The sequence below is a fragment of the Podarcis erhardii genome (genome assembly GCF_964252035.2).
Source record: "Podarcis erhardii genome assembly, chromosome: 10".
NCBI lineage: Eukaryota > Metazoa > Chordata > Lepidosauria > Squamata > Lacertidae > Podarcis > Podarcis erhardii.
In genome coordinates, this window is record NC_138500.1 from 55,407,530 (window position 1) to 55,427,339 (window position 19,810).

The 19,810-nt window shown below is 43.9% G+C and overlaps 1 protein-coding gene and 1 long non-coding RNA gene across 3 annotated transcripts in view; one reads left to right on the plus strand and one right to left on the minus strand.

Moving 5' to 3' along the window:
• Window positions 1–19,810, minus strand: part of LOC309350931 — a 412,768-nt gene that overhangs the window by 273,133 nt on the left and 119,825 nt on the right. The window lies entirely within an intron of this gene.
• Window positions 1–19,810, plus strand: part of CAV1 (caveolin 1) — a 28,468-nt gene that overhangs the window by 3,281 nt on the left and 5,377 nt on the right. The gene's annotated exons all lie outside the window — the stretch shown is intronic.

Genomic DNA, 19,810 nt, shown 5'->3' on the forward strand with positions numbered 1-19,810 from the left:
AGGCTGCAATCCTGTTTACACTTGCCTGGGAATAAACCCCATTAGATACAATGGCCCTTACTTCTCAATACACACACATTGGATTGCACTCTTGGACTGCGATCCTAAACACACATACTCGAGCAGTGTTGGATTTACGTATAAGCTAAACAAACTATAGCTTAGGACATCAGTCTCTTGGGGGCCCCAAAAAATTTTAAAGGAAAAACCTCTGGATGTACATTTCCAAAATATAAGATAAAAAACAAATAAAATAAAACCTACATACAGCAACAGTGTTTTGTGTTGTGTAGGCTCCTATGATGTAAGTAGTGAGCCCTGCCTGCCAGCCTGCTCCCTAAAATATCACTGGTTTGCTCATTTCTATATGGCTTTAGATGCCTATTATGTCCATAAATTACCATATAGCATCTATTCAACACAAACAAATGACAATTTGTTGTTGACAAAGGACAGCTGGTCATATAAAGGGCCCCATTACCTTCAGTAGCTTAGGGCCTCATCACACCTAAATCTGTCCCTGTACTAAAGACTCAGTCCCAATGGACCTGCTGGGACTTGCTTCTGGGTAAACCTGCTTGGGACTGCACTTCTGATCAATGTTTGCGTTGATTTCTAGGCATGACAGATAATGCATATTAAAATGACTGTCGCTGTTAACATAAGCAGTGCATTTTGCTCCCATGCAGGAGTGCCAACTTGAGTAAAATATTGAGAGTGCACAAACACCATTTGAATGGCGATGCTGATCGATTTTTTTGGGCTGACCCCCTCAAATATTGTATTGGGGTGGGTCAAAGGGGCTTGGCCCCTAGGAGTTGACTCCTTTGATCTCATGCATAGCTAGAGTATTACTTGGTCCCAAAACATAACTTCTTCAGGTTGCCTGACTAAATAGGAAACAAACATGTTTGTATATTTTTCTCATTAAGTATCAGGATGCCCACAAGGGCTTGGCTTCAGAGGGCGGGGCTAGGAGCTTTTTGGGGGTTTTTTTAAAGCAAGGCCGTAATTTGCCACTGGATGCTGAAGAAAGAGAATAATAAACCTGCAATATTTTGTCATGTTTTGGTTATTTATTAAATCTGACAACATTTTTTTTAAAGAAATGCTGGGGGGGGGGGGATACTAATGCTTGCAAAAAAAAACCTACAGGTGGCAAACATCCCCTTAGAGACACTATTCCCTTTTCTCGCTCACACAGAAGGGAATGTCAGTTCTAAGATGGTATTACAGCACACAAAGGCATAGTTGGAAAAACCAAACAAAAACCCTGTGAACAATTGCTTATTCGTATACAAATGTAGGCAGATATTGGCTGCAGTCCTATGCACATTTACCTGGGAGTGAATCCAGTGGAACTTTCTTCTGAGTAAGCACAGGATTGTGCTGTTAATCAGTGAATCGACTGATTAAAACTTACGGAGTATATTGTCTGAGATTGATTTTTAACATGTCGCAGCCTCAGGGAAGATTGGAGGGCTTAACTGGGGTGCAGACTCGCTGGTTTCATTTTCATGGTGCTCAAATCACACTACAGTACTTTGCTCCTCCCTTTGCCAAGCCAGGAATAAACAAATCACAGCTCTGGGTTAATGCTACGTCTCCCAAAGAAGCCATGAGCATCTGCCATGAACACTGATTTGTACATAATGCTAAGCCAGCACTGTGGTCTGTTGCTTTCCAGCTGCACAAAAGGGAGGAATAGGAATGAGCATAATTTGAGCAACAATGGGCCAACCCGCTGCTCTTTCATGGTAACCTGTAGTTTGTTTCAGACAATGGCTTACCCTGAAGGGCCCAATGTTAATGAACAAGGGGGAAAATCATTTATTCCATTTCTCAACTTTAGGGGTGAGTATTAGCACTTATGTAGCCAAAATGGCACCACACCCACTCCAAGATTTAAAGAAATAATTTTTAAAAACTTGTTGCAAAAACAGGGGGACAAAAAAAAAACACCCCAAAACAAATTCAATGATGACTGAGTATGTTCAGGGATCATGGAATGCTGGCTGGATATTTAGGTGTGGAACAGAAAACTGACAGGGTGGGCAAATGGAATGGAGTCTCCTGGAAAGGGTATAGCTGCATGGCTGGAATCCTGAAACAGGAGAATTGCACTTTTCAACATTTTGTTGCAAGCCTCACTTGTGTGCTTATTCTGTCATATGACTTTCCACGGAATTGTTTTTGCAAAAGCATTGTTTTATTCACAGAGATGGGAGCACAAAGGCAATCTGCCTTACCCAATGGACATAAAAGGGGGGCAGGGCGGGGGATCCTTTTTCCAAACTAAAAATGCCAAAAGGAGAAGTCATTAAGTGAATTGGAGCAAAGGCCCTTCTGGATCTCTTGTTAATTTTGTAAATGTCACATTTATACTAGTCCAATGTATCTGGGTCAATGGAAATTACTATCGGGGCCCATCTAGGTCAGGGAAAATCATGGATGTAATTCATTCTTGGCAGAGGCACATCATGCTGCAGATGTGATGGCCAAAGATGGTTTGTAGTCCAAGTTTTGCTGAACTTCTGGAAAAAAACATATTTCTGCAACTCACTCATTGTAAGCAATCTGATGTTGCAGTGCTACATCATGAAGCCTCTTGAGTGGGAAAAGAAACCTTTGCATCTTGGATGGGGGAACTTGTGCCCATCCCAGGTGCTGGTTGATTCTCCACTCCCATCAGCCCCAACTGTTTTGGCCAAGGATCACAAATGATGGAAGCTAGGGTATAGAAAGGCTTTCTGTCCCAGATAGGTTCCACCTGTTCAGTGAAGGTATTGTGGAGAAAAATAGTTTATTCTGTTGGTGTAGAGCAGGCATAGGCAAACTCGGCCCTCCAGATTTTTTGGGACTACAACTCCCATCAGCCCTAGCTAACTGGACCAGTAGTCAGGGATGATGAGAGTTGTAGTCCCAAAACATCTGGAGGGCTGAGTTTGCCTATGCCTGGCATAGAGGGGAGAAGTAGCTCCTTTCTATAGGCTGATTAGCAACAGAATGTTTGCTTGCAGAACCAGACCTTCCAAGTTTTCTAAACCCCATCATTCAATCTAAAGTGTTGAAAGGGCCACAGCTCAATGGCAGAAGTCCATTGACTTACTTCTAAGCAAACTTGCATAGAACTAGACTCTTGATATCTTAGGTTTCTCACTATTAGGCTACTTTGGCCTGCAAAAAAACTGCAAAAGTTAAAGAATCCTGCAAAACAAAGCACAAGAAAACAGGTTGAATAAATAATATAATCTTTCTCTTTTAGGAAGAGAAAATAAGCCTGAGAAGGGGAGTGTTTGGGGAGTGAGGAGAATAACATATTTTCCAACTCATTCTTCAGCATCAGCTGAGGTTCCCAAAGCAGCAAAACCTTCTGAGGATTAGTGATATGTGCAAGGCTGAAAGGAATCTAGATAGCTCTCAACAACATTACAGAATGAAGAAAAAAGATGGATTCTACTGGGAATAGGAGGCCAATCACTGATGAGGAAAAAGCACATATCTTTAAGGAAATGTTTGCAAGCATCTCTCAAGGGAGAGATCAAAGATGTCAGTTATATCCTGCATCCCAAAGGAAAATGAGAACATTGGGAACAACTTCAGATAGTGGACCCTCTCAGAAACAAAAGATATTTTCCCCAACTCAAGATTCTTATTTTCATAATTTACGTGCAGCAACTAGTTTTGCAGTTACATATTAAAACTGCTGCTGTAGGAAAATGTCCTTTAGGTGGCTGCAATTGGGGAACAGCAGCAGTAATGCAGTGCTGAAGCTTTGAATCCAGCTGAGGGCTGGTCTGTATGAACAACAGACCGAACAGAGAAGCTGTGTGTGTGAATTGTCCTTGCTCTACAAAACAAAACAAAACAAAAACTCAATTCTGAATGCAGAAAATGAGCATGTCAGGGAAGTGGCTAGACTTCAAACCATTCTTCCACAAATTTAATTTACTTCTTTGTGTATGTTTGTGGGAAGACTCACTCATTCAGATGCATGAGCATCTACCTCTACTCTGAAATGAAATACTCTTGAAGTAACAACCAAGAGACTTGTGGCACCTTTAAGATTAGCAAAGCTATTGTGCCGTAAACGTGTGTGGACTAGAGTCCATTTCAACAGATATGATGCCTAGGAACAGTTTTACCACATAATCTGTTTGTGTTGACCAGTGTTTCCTGAAAGTTACAGGGTGGCCATATTTCCAAACCTTTATGGTACTTGGCCTAGAAATGAATAAATCAAGTTGTGTTTTCCAGTGCACAAAGCTAATCCTGAGTTTGTAGCCCTGTTCATTTGACATAGGTTCCTTTCACACCTCTAGCTAGAAATACGGTACTGAGGTGATGGTGGGGAACCAAGGGATGATATAATTGCAACCAGAAGAATATCCCTGAAATGAGTTAATTGTATTAAACACTAATAAAATAATGCAATTTTATTATTGTAACATTTGGAAACGAGGACCTAGCACATGTCATTTATCCTGTCGGGTTAACTGGGCAGACCACTAAGACATGGAAGCAACAATTCTTTCTTTGTGAGCCACTAGTTACTGTCTTTACATTTTCCCTTATATCACCACAAAGCAAAAGTGCTAGAGACTTGGTGTGTGGGAAAGAGATAAGCTGAACTATCAAGAGCTTGGAATATTTCTGAGGGGAGCAGGTCCATACAGGCCTTCCTGTGGCTACTGCCCTGGTCTCCTGGAATGTGGAGTTCTGGGTAGGCCTAACTTGGTGCAATTTTTCCCCCTGGGTGTGGCAGATGTGAGAATCACTCATGCTTCAGCATACCAACAAAAAGAAAGTAATATACACATCACAAATATTATTATCTCTTAAGGGAGCAACCTGGCCAGACTGACTGTCAAATAATGTTTAAGGGGAATGTAGACAGCTGATCTCTTGCTTCAAACCACAGCTTCTTTACTTAGGCCTGTCACAGCATGGCTCATGGTATCCCATCACAACTGTCAATTCTGGGCATAGCACCAACGTGTATCAGTAATTAAGGTCTGACAGTCCTCTTTTTGCTATGTGGTTCAGGGTATTTATCTCAGTGGAAGCCTGAGGAGAGCCCTTGAAGTGTTAATAATAAGGTCACCCTGAAGGTGTATATTCAAGATCCTAGAAATAGATCGATCAACCTCTAAGTGCAGGTCTGGCTCCAGATTTGAGGGGGCTTTGGAAATGTGGACACCCTTTTAAATCACCGGGCCCTTGGCTGCCATTTTAAATTTCCCACAATGCCCCAGAGCAATGTAGCATCTGGTTCTGCAGTGTAGTGTAGGAAATTTAAAATGGCTGGTGGCTTCCAGGGCCAGCCCAGGTATCCCAGGGCCAGCAGCTGTTTGAGGATGACTGGTGTTGATCCTGACCCCGTGGTCATACAAATAGAGTGGTAAATAATGTGGACATTTCCAGCTTTCGGTGTTGTGACCTTCAGGTGAAATGGCAGTTCTAGCGACTGATAGTATGGAAATTAGGATTAGTCATTTTTCCATATCTGTTAACACAAAATACAAAAGTGCAACCAGACTTAATTGCCATAATTTTAAAAAAAAACATATTCAAAGTCTGGTTTTTGCATGTGTCACACCCCTGCTTTAGCTTTGAATCCTGCTACTCCACTCACCCCCATTTCTGAGCATTTTAGCTATTTGTTCAGGGCTTTTGCATTTCTTGTCGCTCGCTCCATGCTGACACCTACACAGCGCCATAAAAGCAAAGCCAACCACAGAAGACAAATGATTAGGCCGGGGACAAGGAATCTGCTCTGTAAGCAGTTCATCAAATGGCTTCAGTATTTATTTATTTTTAAATGCCTCGTAACTGATAAAAAGCAGGGGACGTGCTGCAGCGATGTGCGTTGCAAGGTGCTACATAAAAGTCTATTGCACCTGGGGTTCCAAAGCTGAAGACAAATAAGCTCCAAGGCAGAGGTGAGATATGTGCAAGTAATAGGAAGCCAAACAAGTTTCTGAAAGGATCGTGCTTCCTTTAGCTTGGTAACCACTGCCAGGGCAAGAAGGGGGCTGTATCCTCAGATGAGCCCCCTTCCTGTGTCAGTGGGCCTTAGCAGGCTTACCCAGCTGCACTGGCAGAACTGGGCAGCTGGCTCTATGTGTTAAGTTGTGGGTGAACATATTAGACGACACAGCAATTCTTCAAACAGCTCTTGTTTATTCACAGGCCAGAACAGAACTGAACTGAAGGGTTCAGCCAGCCTGCTTATATACAGCTCCACTAGAACGCAACAGTAACCATTTTCTGTAACTATCCAATCACTGAACGTCACTTTCAATCCCTTATTTGCATATGTGGACCTGAGTGAAAACTATCTACAGTATCCCCCTGCTGGCCCAGGGTGAGAACTTCAGTACATAACACTATCCACCTAAAATTCCCTAAAGTAATACCTACCCAGGGGCATTGAAGAAATAGAAGGATGGCTAGATCTAGCTACCTGGCGCTCCACAGAGTGCCAGGCTGTAAGAATGGCCCACTGGCAGTGGACTCCGGCATGGTTCTGGGGCCCTGGCAGCTGCCCAAGGGTGCCAGGCTGCTATCTCCTGCCCTGACCACTTTGAATTTGGGGGCATTGCCTGGTTTTTTAGGAGGTTTGGCTTCATTTCCCATTGCTCCTCCTCATGTCTCATAGAATAATAATAATAATTTTTATTTATTTATACCCCGCCCTTCCCGGTTCAGAAAACCGGGCTCAGGGTGGCTAACAACAAATTTAAAACATTTAATTTATGCAACAAAAAACAGCATAAAATGCAGTATAAAACGTGAATAACAATAAATTCAGAATTCAAAAATCAATTGGGGGGGGGGATCCATCCAATAAGCATTAGATGATCACCAAGGCTAGCTAACTAAATTAGTCCTATTTGGGCCAGTGAGAAGACCAGGGGAGAATTAGCTGTGGGATCCCAGAGCGGGTAATCTTCATAAAAAGGGGAGGGGGAGGGAAGGAATGGGAATAAAAGATCAGGCTAAGTTCAAATTGAAAGCCAGGCAGAATAGTTCTGTTGTACAGGCCCTGCGGAAGGAAGTTAAATTCTGCAGGGCCCTGGTCTCATGGGACAGAGCATTCCACCAGGTCGGAGCCATCACTGAGAAGGCCCTGGCCCTGGTGGAGTATAATCTGACTTCCTTAGGGCCCAGGGCCTCTAAACTATGATTATTCATGGACCTTAAGGTCCTCTGAGGGGCATACCAGGAGAGGCGGTCCCGTAAATAAGCAAAATAAGTTAAGTGAAATAAAGTAAACATGCAAATGTGCTTGATTTGCACCCTCTCTATAGGTTGCACAAAGCTTTAGTTCACTATTTCAGTTACGTTTAGTTCACCGTGTTATTTTAACAGGCAGGGGGTGCACATATGGGTATTGTGTCCAGTACGCACTTCACGGTTAAGTGTATAGTATGGATCTGATGCTCTTCCATATGCATGTATTTGAAAATTCTGCCCGTACCAAAGTAAATAGCTGCTGGGAAGGGTCTTTGAATAACCTTCTCCCTGACATGCTGTTTCACATATATATAGAAAGAACTCCTAAAACATGTACACATATACACTGCAGTCTGAAGTGGTACAGACTACACTTTTACCATCTGATCAGGCTGTTTGTGAAGACTAAGCCAGACCCGAAAATTTTCTTTTTTTAAAAAAAAGTCATTTCAATATCCACCATCGGACAATTCCATTATTAGGACCAACCAAAATGTTACAAAATAGTGGGCATATTTTTGATATCTCTGGAACTTTTGCAGAACTTAAAATGATTCATAGCATCATAGAATCGTAGAGTTGGAGGGGACCCTGAGGATCATCTAGTCCAACCCCCTGCAATGCAGGAATATGCAGCTGTCCCATATGGGGATCAAACCTGCAACCTTGCCGTTATCAGCACCATGCTCTGTCCAACTGAGCTCCCTGTTTTGTGGCATTTTGGTTGTTCCTAATAATGGATGTGTGGGATGGATACCCAATCATAGATTGGGGGGGGGGGCAGAATTTTTTTCTTACAACCTAATGTAAATTTCAATCCTACCCATACCTAGCCTATTCATAAGTAAGCCCTATTGAGTTCAAGGAACTTACTCCCAAGTAACCGTGGACAGGATTGCAGCCATAGTTTCCTTTGCCTTTTTACGTTCCTTACAAAATCATAATATATAGTTCCCAGAAGACACTCAGGTTGCTTTAGAAATCAGCAGAATAAATATTCGCTTATTCTCCTGTTTTGCCCTTTGATTATAACCCCCAGTGTCAGTGAAAAGGCTTGAAATTTGCATTGTAAAAGCAGAAATTTAAAACAGGCATGATCTGACCCAACACCTGAGGATGGAGAACTTAAAAAGAAAAAGAAAAAAAGTATCGTACAATAAAATCACAGCACGGCACATAAGGGGTGTGTATCTGGGGGATAGGGAGGAACTGCAAAATCCTTTGCTACTCCAAGACTCTGGTAACAGTGGCTACACATCCTTACATGTACAAAGAATCTGCTAACGCCTGCAGAGTTTATGCGCACCGTTTATATATATTAGGATTTATGCCATAGTCTCTCTGCTTTTCCAATGCTTTCTTGTTCCTTCCCCAAGCACAGCCTCTCCCTACTCCCACACATGGCCTTTCTCTGAATCATTAAATGTAGCCCCGGACGCTTGTTGCCTCTTCGTATCCCTAATCACAGCCAGCTCTAGATTATGCCAGCCTCCTAAAAGGATGGGGCAAAGTAAAAGAGGCCCTTGTGTGCGTTCCCTCCGGCAACTCCTACTCACGGTTGCCTGCAACCTGGTGCTTAACTTTGTTTCTGCGTGTTTCGGGTTGTGTTTGTTTTCATAAACTTAGGCTGCAAGCCTGTGTTGTACTTTACAAGGAAGTTACCGTAGGTTAGCACACCCTCCAACATTTCTCCAAAGAAAATATGGACGTCCCATTCCGTAATGATAATTTTACTATTTATACCCCACACATCTTACTGGTTGCCCCAGCCACTCTGGGCAGATTCCAACATATATAAAAACATAATAAAACATTAAACATTGAAAAACGTCCCTATACAGGATTGCCTTCAGACAGCTTGGGGGTTGGATAACTCCATACCCTCCAACATTTCTGCAATGAAAGTAGGGACATCCTAAGGAAAAATGGGACATTCCTGGATCAAATCAGAAACTGGGATGGCTTCTCTTAATCAGGGACGTCCCTGGAGAATAGGGACACTTGGAGGGTCTGGCTCCAAGCATCAGGCTCCAAGGCCCACACCAAATTTCACACATGGATACCAACGATCAAAAACATCAGGCTGTTTCTCAAGTGCAGCTAATTATTTGAGCCACCCACTTAAGCAGCTATTTCAGCAGTGTGGAATTCAACTCGCATCAGGATTAAACACATTCCAGATTATTGGTCTGGAGATCCACATACCCAATAGGTATGTTGGCATCTGAGAGCGTGGCATTATTTGCACATCCAGGCAGATTTGGAATTTGTGTTTATTTACGATGACTTAAAATGTCCGAAAGCAAAGTAAAACAACAATTTCTGTCTGTATAACAGCAATTATTACAATTAACCATTTCCAATAGGACTTTAGCCCTTGCAGTTTAGCAGTGGCTTAGGATGATTGCTATTGCCATGTTGGAATTATGGGTGTGACCTTCAAGGGTTGATAATCAGCTGCATGGTGTGGGAAGGGGCCACAGGAGCAGTGGCCCCGGGTGCAAAAGTGTTAGGGGGCACACAATTTCAACACCCGGTGCTGGCTTAATACAGCTGCATGCTTCCATTGCTGGGTTCTGTTGAAAATGGCTTCTCCATGCAAACCAGGAAGCAACATCTCCAGGCAATGTGGCAACTCTTCTTTTCTTATCTCTGCAGCTGCGATCTCCTGGGTGATGCAGATGCCATAAGGCAACTGAATGTGCATGTGTACTCCATCCCTTTACCTCCCACCCACCCCCTCAGCCCCAGGCACTGGCAACCCACGCTACGCTACTGGTTTTCTCCTGTTTTTAGGAGGAATTCTTTAAGAAGCCTATAAGGATGGCTGAGAAATAGAACATAAGCAGAAATAGTTGAACTGGATCCCCTTCCACACTCCCTTGCTCAGTTTAGGGTATGTGAGATAATTGCAGCTTCTCTTCTCAGTAAAGGGAAAGGGACCCCTGACCATTAGGTCCAGTCGCGGATGACTCTGGAGTTGCGGCGCTCATCTCGCTTTACTGGCCGAGAGAGCCGGCATACAGCTTCCAGGTCATGTGGCCAGCATGACTAAGCCGCTTCTGGCGAACCAGAGCAGCCAGGAACCAGGAAACACCGTTTACCTTCCCGCTGGAGCGGTACCTATTTATCTACTTGCACTTTGACGTGCTTTTGAACTGCTAGGTTGGCAGGAGCAGGGACTGAGCAACAGGAGCTCACCCTGTCGCAAGGATTGGAACGCAGACCTTATCTCTGCAGGAGTTAGCAGAGAGTTAAGTAGCTTGAGGCAGTTTACACAGCAGCAGCAGCAGCAGCAGCAGGTGGGGTTGTGTTGCCCTTCTAGCTTCCCAACACCATGTGCTGTTTTACTGAAAGGCAGAGCAGGGCACTCAGCAAGGAATGGCTTTTCCACTGTACCTGCATTGGCTCCCTGCTGCCTTCCCCTTCTGCCTCTCAGTAAATAGCAGTGACACACAGTGCTGGGAAGCCCAGAAAGCAACACAGCCCCACCTGTGCAGCCCTGCTGGCCCCCACTGTTTCTCATTCTCTCCACCCCCATTGTGCCATCACAACGACCCTGTGAGGTAGGCTAGCCCATGCTTGAAATGCAATCTGTGCTCTGTTAACCTGTAAGAAATGCATGCATCACCTCAGAGGGAAAAGGCACTGCACTGGCTTTATAGGCCCTGGATCATGGAATTGTAGAGTTGGAGGGACCTTGAGGATCATATAGTCCAACCCCCTCCAACATAGAATTGTAGAATTGGAAGAGACCTTCCTGCAATGCAGGAATATGCAGCCGTCTCATACGGGGATTGAACCTGCAACCTTGACGTTCTCAGCACCACGTTCTAACCAGCTGAGCTATCCAGAGTCAAGTTTCCTCCCCTTACCACAAGGCCCTGGAGCCTGGACACATACAGTGGTACCTCGGGTTAAGAACTTAATTCGTTCCGAAGGTCCGTTCTTAACCTGAAACTATTCTTAACCTGAAGCACCACTTTAGCTAATGGGGCCTCCTGCTGCCGCTGTGCCGCTGCTGCACGATTTCTGTTCTCATGCTGAAGCAAAGTTCTTAACCCGAGGTACTATTTCTGGCTTAGCGGAGTCTGTAACCTGAAGCGTCTGTAACCTGAAGTGTATGTAACCCAAGGTACCACTGTACAGAAATCATTTGCACATCCTCTGTTGGCACTTCTCCATCACACACAGAGCCATCACATCATGACAGGTTTTGAAGATTGTTTTCAAAATCCACCAAGATCTCAGTTTCCCTATATCTAACTCTGACACAGGCTGTGGCCAGTTTCTGGCACAAACAGGCAAGGACCGGAAAGGCTAGAGACAGGCCAGCCAGACAAAGACCAGAGCACCAGGCACAAGTGCAGAGTGGAGCCAAACAGAAGGCTGAGTTCCAAGATAGCAGTAGAGGGTTGGACCAGAAGCAGATGCAGAAAGGTGTCACCATCTGAGGCACCAACCGGGGGAAAGGAAATAGCATCAGCAGAGTCCACAGCTCGGCAAATTGACCAGACCGATTCCAGCCAGGCAAATGCACTTAAAGAGGGGGTGGAGCAGAGGCAGAGAGGGGAGTGGTGTGAGAATAGGGGGTGTGGCTTAGGGAGGGGATGTGGTCTGGAAAGAGTGTCAACAGCCGGACAGGAAAACTTGGAGGATTGCAATGGCACTGTCCCCCACATCTGGTGTAGTTAATATGCATGAGTTGGGGTGCAGCTTACCATTATGAGCTCCCTTCCTATCACTGTGTGCATTCCCTGTACACACAGTTTCCATCCGAAAAGTGCTTTAGAGCATTGCATGTGTGCCTGTCTGTTTTCAAGGTTCTCACATATATTTAAAAATCGGGTGATTTACTAATGTCCTGGCATAGAATTGCATAGATTTGGAACTTCAGTTCACAGGTCATATTACAATATATTTCTGTTTGTCTTGTTAGCTTTCATAAATCCAAGGATTCCTAAAATTACCTAAGCTCTGCTGACTCGTTAATTGATGCAGAGGCCAGCTCAGAAATATCTGTGGGCTGCTTGTTTTACTTTGGCACCCTGATAGAAAAGTGAGAATTTTATCTATCTTGGATGTTAAGAATTGTTCCTCAAGGAATGAACCAGCAGCGATGTTGATTAGGATCAAGGACTAATTTTGTTTATGCCTTGGTTTTTTCAGCATAATTGAACCCTTATGTACTGGTTTTCACTTCACTGCCCATGCCCATGAGTCATACCCCCGTAGGAAAATGTTTGCTTGCTATAGCTACGTGTAAACCATGTGCATAAAAGTCAAAACAGCAATTTATTGGGCAAGGCCAATGGCCCACCCAGGACAGTCTCCAAAAATGGCTTGTTGACATCCATCTGTTGCAGCATATGGTACCCATATTTCTGTCCAAGGGGAGTATATGCCACACACCCCTTTAGACATTATGCCAGAAGCCCAGAAAGTAGGTTGGTGTGCAAGCCGCTCACACATCTGGTTTTCCCACTACAGCATAGCATCCAGATCCAGCTTCAGTATTGGAGTCTGGAAAGCAACATTTAATGCCTCGGCTGTGTCTTGAATTCCAGCATGAAAGCACCTGCCACCAGTATTGTTAAAAAGCAAGACCGCCGTTCCACTTCCTGTATGCATGCTTCTGCTCTGAGTATGCAAGAGGGAATGGACAAAGATTGTCAGATAGTTGTGCTCAGAGTGGAGGCTGCTGGGAAGGTCAGAAGAATAGGCATCCCTGATTGGCTCGGGGAAGTTGCAGCTATTCCCACAGATTCCAGCTCATCATAGAATTTTCAGCACACGTAGGCAAACTAGATTGAGGGCATCCTATCTAGTCCTGTTCGCTCAACATGGCATATATAGTCATGCACTTGTTTCCTTCCCCCTGCTCCTCACTTGCATGTAGAGCCAGTGTGGTGTAGTGGTTAGAGAGTTGGACTAGGACCTGGGAGACCCGTGTTCAAATCCCCGCTCAGCCATGAAGCTCACTGGGTGACCTTGGGCCAGGCATTGCCTCTCAGCCTAGCATAGCTCGCAGGGTTCTTGTGTGAATTAAATGAGGAGCAGGAGAACCATGTACACCACCTTGAACACCTTGGAGAAGAAAGGTGGGCTATAAATGCAATAAATAAATAACTAAATAAATGCAGCAAGCCTTCAACCTACACAGGGGTTACGTTCCGGGGATCACGCCTAAAGCCAAAATAGAGTACAGTATAGCCAAAACATACTGGGTTAGCGGTGTCTGTAACCTGAAGCGTATGTAACCCGAGGTACCACTTTATAGCCAAAACATATTGGGTGCAGTGGCAGGTGGGATTACCAATCTTCCCCCCTCCCCCTGGCTTCCGCCCCCTTTTTAATTTTAAAAAAATATTTGCCAAGTCCGTAAAGCTGAATGTGCACGAGTTCAATGTGTGTAAGTTGCGGACTTGCTGTAGATAAATAAATAAATGTTTTCAAAGGACCTTGGCCCTCTTCTCATATTCTTTTCCATGCACTGATTGAGCATAGAATGGGAGAGGAAGAATTTCCCCGCATAATGGAAAGAGACAGTGAGGGTCTATGCGTGTCTATTGAGGCAGTGGGTGCAATCTACTCCCTTTTCATACAGTCTATCCATGCATGGAGGGGAACATGCCTAAAGGAAAGTTTTATGAGCTCTGCATGTGTGATCTGGGACTAATCAAAAAGCAAGGTCACCACTCACATAGTAAGTAGAGTCTGTTTGCACACCTGTAAGTCAGGATAGGGACGCGGGTGGTGCTGTGGGTTAAACCACAGAGCCTAGGACTTGCCGATCAGAAGCTCAGCGGTTCGAATCCCTGCAACAGGGTGAGTTCCCGTTGCTCAGTCCCAGCTCCTGCCAACCTAGCAGTTCGAAAGCATGTCAAAGTGCAAGTAGATAAATAGGTACCGCTCCAGCGGGAAGGTAAACGGCGTTTCCGTGCGCTGCTCTGGTTCACCAGAAGCAGCTTAGTCATGCTGGCCACATGACCCGGAAGCTGTACGCCGGCTCCCTCGGCCAATGAAGCGAGATGAGCGCCGCAACCCCTGAGTCGGCCACGACTGGACCTAATGGTCAGGGGTCCCCTTACCTTTAAGTCAGGATAGCAGGTATGATCCCAAATGCAAGCACCTCTCCAAGGATTTCACTGTACTTACCATGTTACATTGACTTGAGCATGTGCCTTTCTAGTTTATGGATGTTCTGTGAATGGAAATGGGTACAGAAACAATACACAAGAGAATTCTGCATTTGGACTTTATTTGTGCATGGCTAAAACAAGAACACATGACTGCATTTTTTGTCTGATGCCACTGAAACAGAGATAAACTTGCTAACCTCAAAGTTCTCAGGACCTTCAATGGACTGCAATCCCCTCTACCTTCCAGGACATTTCTGTTAATGGCTTTAAACTCTAGACCTCACTTGAGAGACTTAATATCTTGTAGGATGTAGGGTTCATGAGTTTCAGATGAATTACACGAAGGATAAATATGGCCCAAAGCTTTGTTTATATCTAGCGCGCTTGCTTAGTTTTCAGCAAAGTGCTGGCTGATAAGTTCAGCTTCTCAAAATAGGAAGGAGGAAAGATTCCATCACAGCTAAAGGTGAAAGTGCTGCATTCTTTGGTTGGTCTGCGCCTGTCAAATTCATACGCAAGGATTTATAAAGGACAGCAACGGAGCTGAAGTTATAAACGTCCCTTGATGCAGCGTGCATTTCAAGCACATGCACACGCCAAAGAATCCTGGGAACTATTGATCTACAATTCCCCTCACCCTTAACAAACAGTCCCTGGGGTTATTTGGAGAGCTTTAAATGTGTGGTGTGTAGACAGCCTACGACAAAATGCAATTTGGGTGCACAGTCTTTTAAGTCAGATATTACACCCCCTTCTTCAAGTGAAAGAATATCTTTATTTGCAAATGACCATAAGGGAAAGTGCTCTCTGATGTCTAGCACTCTGAATAGAGTAGGTCAGTCTTTCCCAGCCTAGTTCACTCCAGAGTTTTTTGACTACATCTCCCATCAAGCCCAGCCACATGGCTGCACCTATGTTGGGGGAAACCAGCATGCATGAGTAAAGATTTAGCTAACTACACACTACTTTAAATGTGCAGTGTGCAGCTTCATCAGGTTCCTGACCCCACATTTAATACTAAGCATGAGACTCCAGGATGCAGGGAAAGGTAGATTGAACCCTTCCCTCCCCAAGTGTGATCCCAACGAAAATTGACCCCAGTGCATCCATTAGCACCATTTTCATCGGTATTGAATCTGGGGAGGGAAGAGTTAAACTGTACTGCAGCCCAAATAAAAAGCAAAGGCTGCACTTAACTATTCTTTTAATAATAATAATAAAAAAAATCCTGATGAAGCTGCATACTCTGCATTTATCCTAAGGTGTAGGCAAATCAGCCTTGCCAAACAAATGCCCTCCATCTTGGCTGTGAGTCCTGGAAGACCTGTTCCCTGCCTTGCAGGCCTTTTCCCACCTGGTCTGAGGGGCTGGGGCCCTGAACAACTCTAGCTAGAAAAACTGAGGCTGTTGGACAAGAATCCTGGATTGGGGAGTCCTTTGGAGGGTTTTGTTCGATACGGTTGGGTGCTTCTTGATATTTTGTTTATTTGTTATTCTGACTACTTTGACATTGGCCGGGATGTAATTTTTTTATGTTGTAAGCCGCCTTGAGCATGGCTTTAACTTTGGAAAGGCGGCATACAAATGAAATGATTGATTGATTACAACTCCCATCAGCTGAAGCTAGCATTCGCCTTGCCAAAATACAGTGGTACCTCAGGTTACATACGCTTCAGGTTACAGACTCCACTAACCCAGAAATAGTGCTTCAGGTTAAGAACTTTGCTTCAGAATGAGAACAGAAATCCTGCTCTGGCGGCGCGGCAGCAGCAGGAGGCCCCATTAGCTAAAGTGGTGCTTCAGGTTAAGAACAGTTTCAGGTTAAGTACAGACCTCTGGAACGAATTAAGTACTTAACCCAAGGTACCACTGTACCTCGATTGTGTGGTTGCGAGACAACACATATCCACTGGATCTCTGGCTGCTTTTCCCACTGCAGATGCTTCGGTCCAAAATCAATCCCACATTCTTCTCCTGTACTTGATACCTTTCACAGATATGTGGGTGTTGACTTGTTGTGGTTCTCCATCTGCAGCGTTCCTTTGATAAGTTGAACATCCGGATGTCTGCTGGTTATGTGTATGTTCCAAAGGAAAGGGGAAATCTCTGTTCAGAAAAAACCCAGGCTCGTTCCAGTACTTGCTCCACAATCTCTGTAGCTTTTGGCACCTCGTAGTAAGGCTCTTTGTTTCCTCTCAGTTGAGACTTAATTTACAAGGTTCTTCAAATGATCCTTAATGGCTTTGTAATTATAATATAATCACAGAGCCTAAGAAAAAGGCCCCCAACCCATTTCTCCCCTTTTAAGGAAAGTGAATCCATTCTCTGGTGGCATTCCAATTTTGATCTGTCTCCCCTGCCTGCCTGTTCCCTGCAGCAAGACTTCCATGACTCATAGCTGTGGTCATTTTATGAGCAATGCATATTTGCTCCAAGTGAATTGTTTCAAAAAGGAAACTGAGCTCTATGGGAACACGAGTGTGATAAAATCTTTCCCTATTGTAATCATCTTATCTGTTTTCAGCTGTACAGTTTGGGTCATTAAGCATGTGAGGATGCATTATTTGCCCTTGAACATGACAGATTTTTATTATTTCCAGAAACAGCAGCATCCTCTGATGGTCCTATTTAACAATGAATTATTTAAAACACACACAGAGTCATTCAGAGAATGGTGGTGATTTTAATGGAAGCCATGGGTGGGGGAACCTTTAGCACTGAATTTTTCCTGGACTACAGCTCCCGTCATCCTTGACCATTCGCCATGCTTTCTCGGGCTGATGGGAGTTAGAGTCCATCTACCTCTGGAGAGTCGCATGTTCCCCATCTCTGATGTAAATTTAGAGATGAAGGCAGCCACCTACAAACGGTATGAATTAATTCACTGATCAGAGACCTATGGGAAACAGGGATTCCTAATATAATTTTTATCAGCACTACTTCCTCTGAAAGTAAGATTAATCATGATGGCATGGTGGAAGATAACTTTCTGCAAACATTTAACAGTGCACTCCTGTACACGTCTACTCGGGAGTAAGGCCCATTCGGAGCAGAGGGGCTTAATCCCAGGTAGGTGGGTATATAGGATTGGAGCTTTAAGAAGGATTAATTTCCTCCACCCACCCAGAACCCAGGGAGGCTATTTATCTTTTCTCCATCCCACTTCCAGCAAGGCTAAGCCTCCTCTACTTCCTTAGAAAGGGGGATTGCAGTAGGAGTAAACTTGCATAGCAAGCTTGGTAGTACAGTGATACCTCGGGTTAAGTACTTAATTCATTCCGGAGGTTGGTACTTAACCTGAAACTGTTCTTAACCTGAAGCACCACTTTTCTCTGGAGTGGTGGTTAAAGACCTAGATAAGTAATAGGACTCAGACATGCTATTATTATTATTATTATTATTATTATTATTATTATTATTATTTTATGAATTGCCTTCCACATATTTCCCCCAAAGGCAATTAACAGACATAATCTTAAAAATTGTGTGTGTGTGTGTGTGTGTGTGTGTGTGTGTCTGTCTACATGGACAACAAGGTATATAAAGGAACTAAGTATTTAATATTACTGTGCCTGGGAACACAATACACTAAAGCTTCTTTTTACTACTCTCATGTCTTTGCCCCATCCAGCTGTTTTGACTGAAATGCTCTGTTCTGCTTTGGATGGTAGAGAACTGAACTAGATCATAGCCTGCAGTTTGACACCACTTATCTAAAATGACACCAAAACCAGTGACCTACCATATGCATTAAGGATTTGATGACAGGTCCATCAAGCTTTCTTCAGCAAGGCCATCATGGAATGATATCATGATGTACAGTATTGGGGTGAGAGGGGGGACTTAACTAACTGCATCAGCTTTGTCCCTCTAGATGAGTTAAGATGTCATTACGATAGCATAAAATGCTTTGAAAGCATCCCCAAGAGCCTTCAGTTGACATTAGAGGAGGCTTTTTGCAGGACCTCATCCCAGTGCCTAGCAATAATAATCAACATTTTTACTGAGGTCAACACATGAACCTAGAATGAGTCTTAGCCTACAATACCCTTTCATAGGTCCTTAACCCCTAGAATATATCATCACAGTGACTAAATTTATTGCACACATTTATTGTGCAGTGTACAAACTGATTTTTTGTGTGTTTTTTATAGCTTGCCGCTGGCACTAACTCTGCCTTCACACACATTCACACACTCTCATACACATGCAACACACACAATATTTCAGAAGTGGCCTAACATAGTGATGGATTTGTCTACTAGATTTGTCGCTGCTACATGTAGTAGCATGTATGGTTCACACCTTCAAGACTAACCACTGTGGACATCAACCACGTTTATGCAGACTTTTGAGTCTTCATAGTTGAATCTGCTTACTGGGGAGAAATCAGGTTGCATTCCCACAAAGCCTATTCATCAAATGTCTTGAAGTCTGTAATGCTCAGAAGAAATAATTACCATTATGTTAGCGATAGAATGCTGTTTTGAAATAACAGGTGGGATATCGAGGTTTATTCTAGATTGCCATGTTTGTTGAAAGGTAAGTGATAAGGGAGGTAAATAATTGTCTAGGACATGTAAGCTGTATTTGCCACAGAATTGCTATTCAGCTCCTTCCGGGGCTGTTTTGGGGAAATAGGAAGATCCCCAGCAGAAGCTTTCTGGAGCTCTGAGGTCTGAAAGCCCTGCTTTCTAACCTCAGCTGCTGTGAAAATGCCTTTAGCTCAGATGGTAGAGCATGAGACTCTTAATCTCAGGGTTGTGGGTTCAAACCCCATGTTGGGTGAAAGATTACTGCATAGCAGGGGGGTCATTAATTTTTTGGGGGGGTGTCGGAGCCTCAATGGAAAGGAGGCAGAAAAGCCTGCATGTGTTCTCTGAATCCATGCACAGTTCAGTGGATCTGAGCCTCTGTGTTTTCTTTTTCTTGACGTACTTCCCCTATTTGGTTATTTTGGCGGCAAGAAATATCCTGTGCTGTGGATTATATCAAAAGATGTGTTCGTGCGATATGTGGATGAGCTATTTTGTTTCAAGATGTTTCTGTGAATTTTCTCGCAGAAAGAAATGTTATGACAGACTCTGTGGATATTTTGGCATTTCTGAAATATGTACTCCTTTGGATACCTTTCTTTCGTTGGTTAGAAAAAAGGACTCAAGAACCCCTCAAATAGAAAGGAAGGGTAGTTCTTCCTAATGGCCAAACTACATGTAACGAAAGTAAGCTGGACCCTGAAGTTTGAAAGGACCAGAACAAAAGCCATTTCATGACAGAATACACTGGGGCTATGTACACACCACACCTTTAAAGGACATACAAAGCACACAGTTTCCCTCAAAGAATTCTGGGAACTGTAGTTTACCCCTCACAGAGTTACAGTTCCCAGCAACTCTTAACATACTACAGTGCCCCAATTCTTTGAGGGA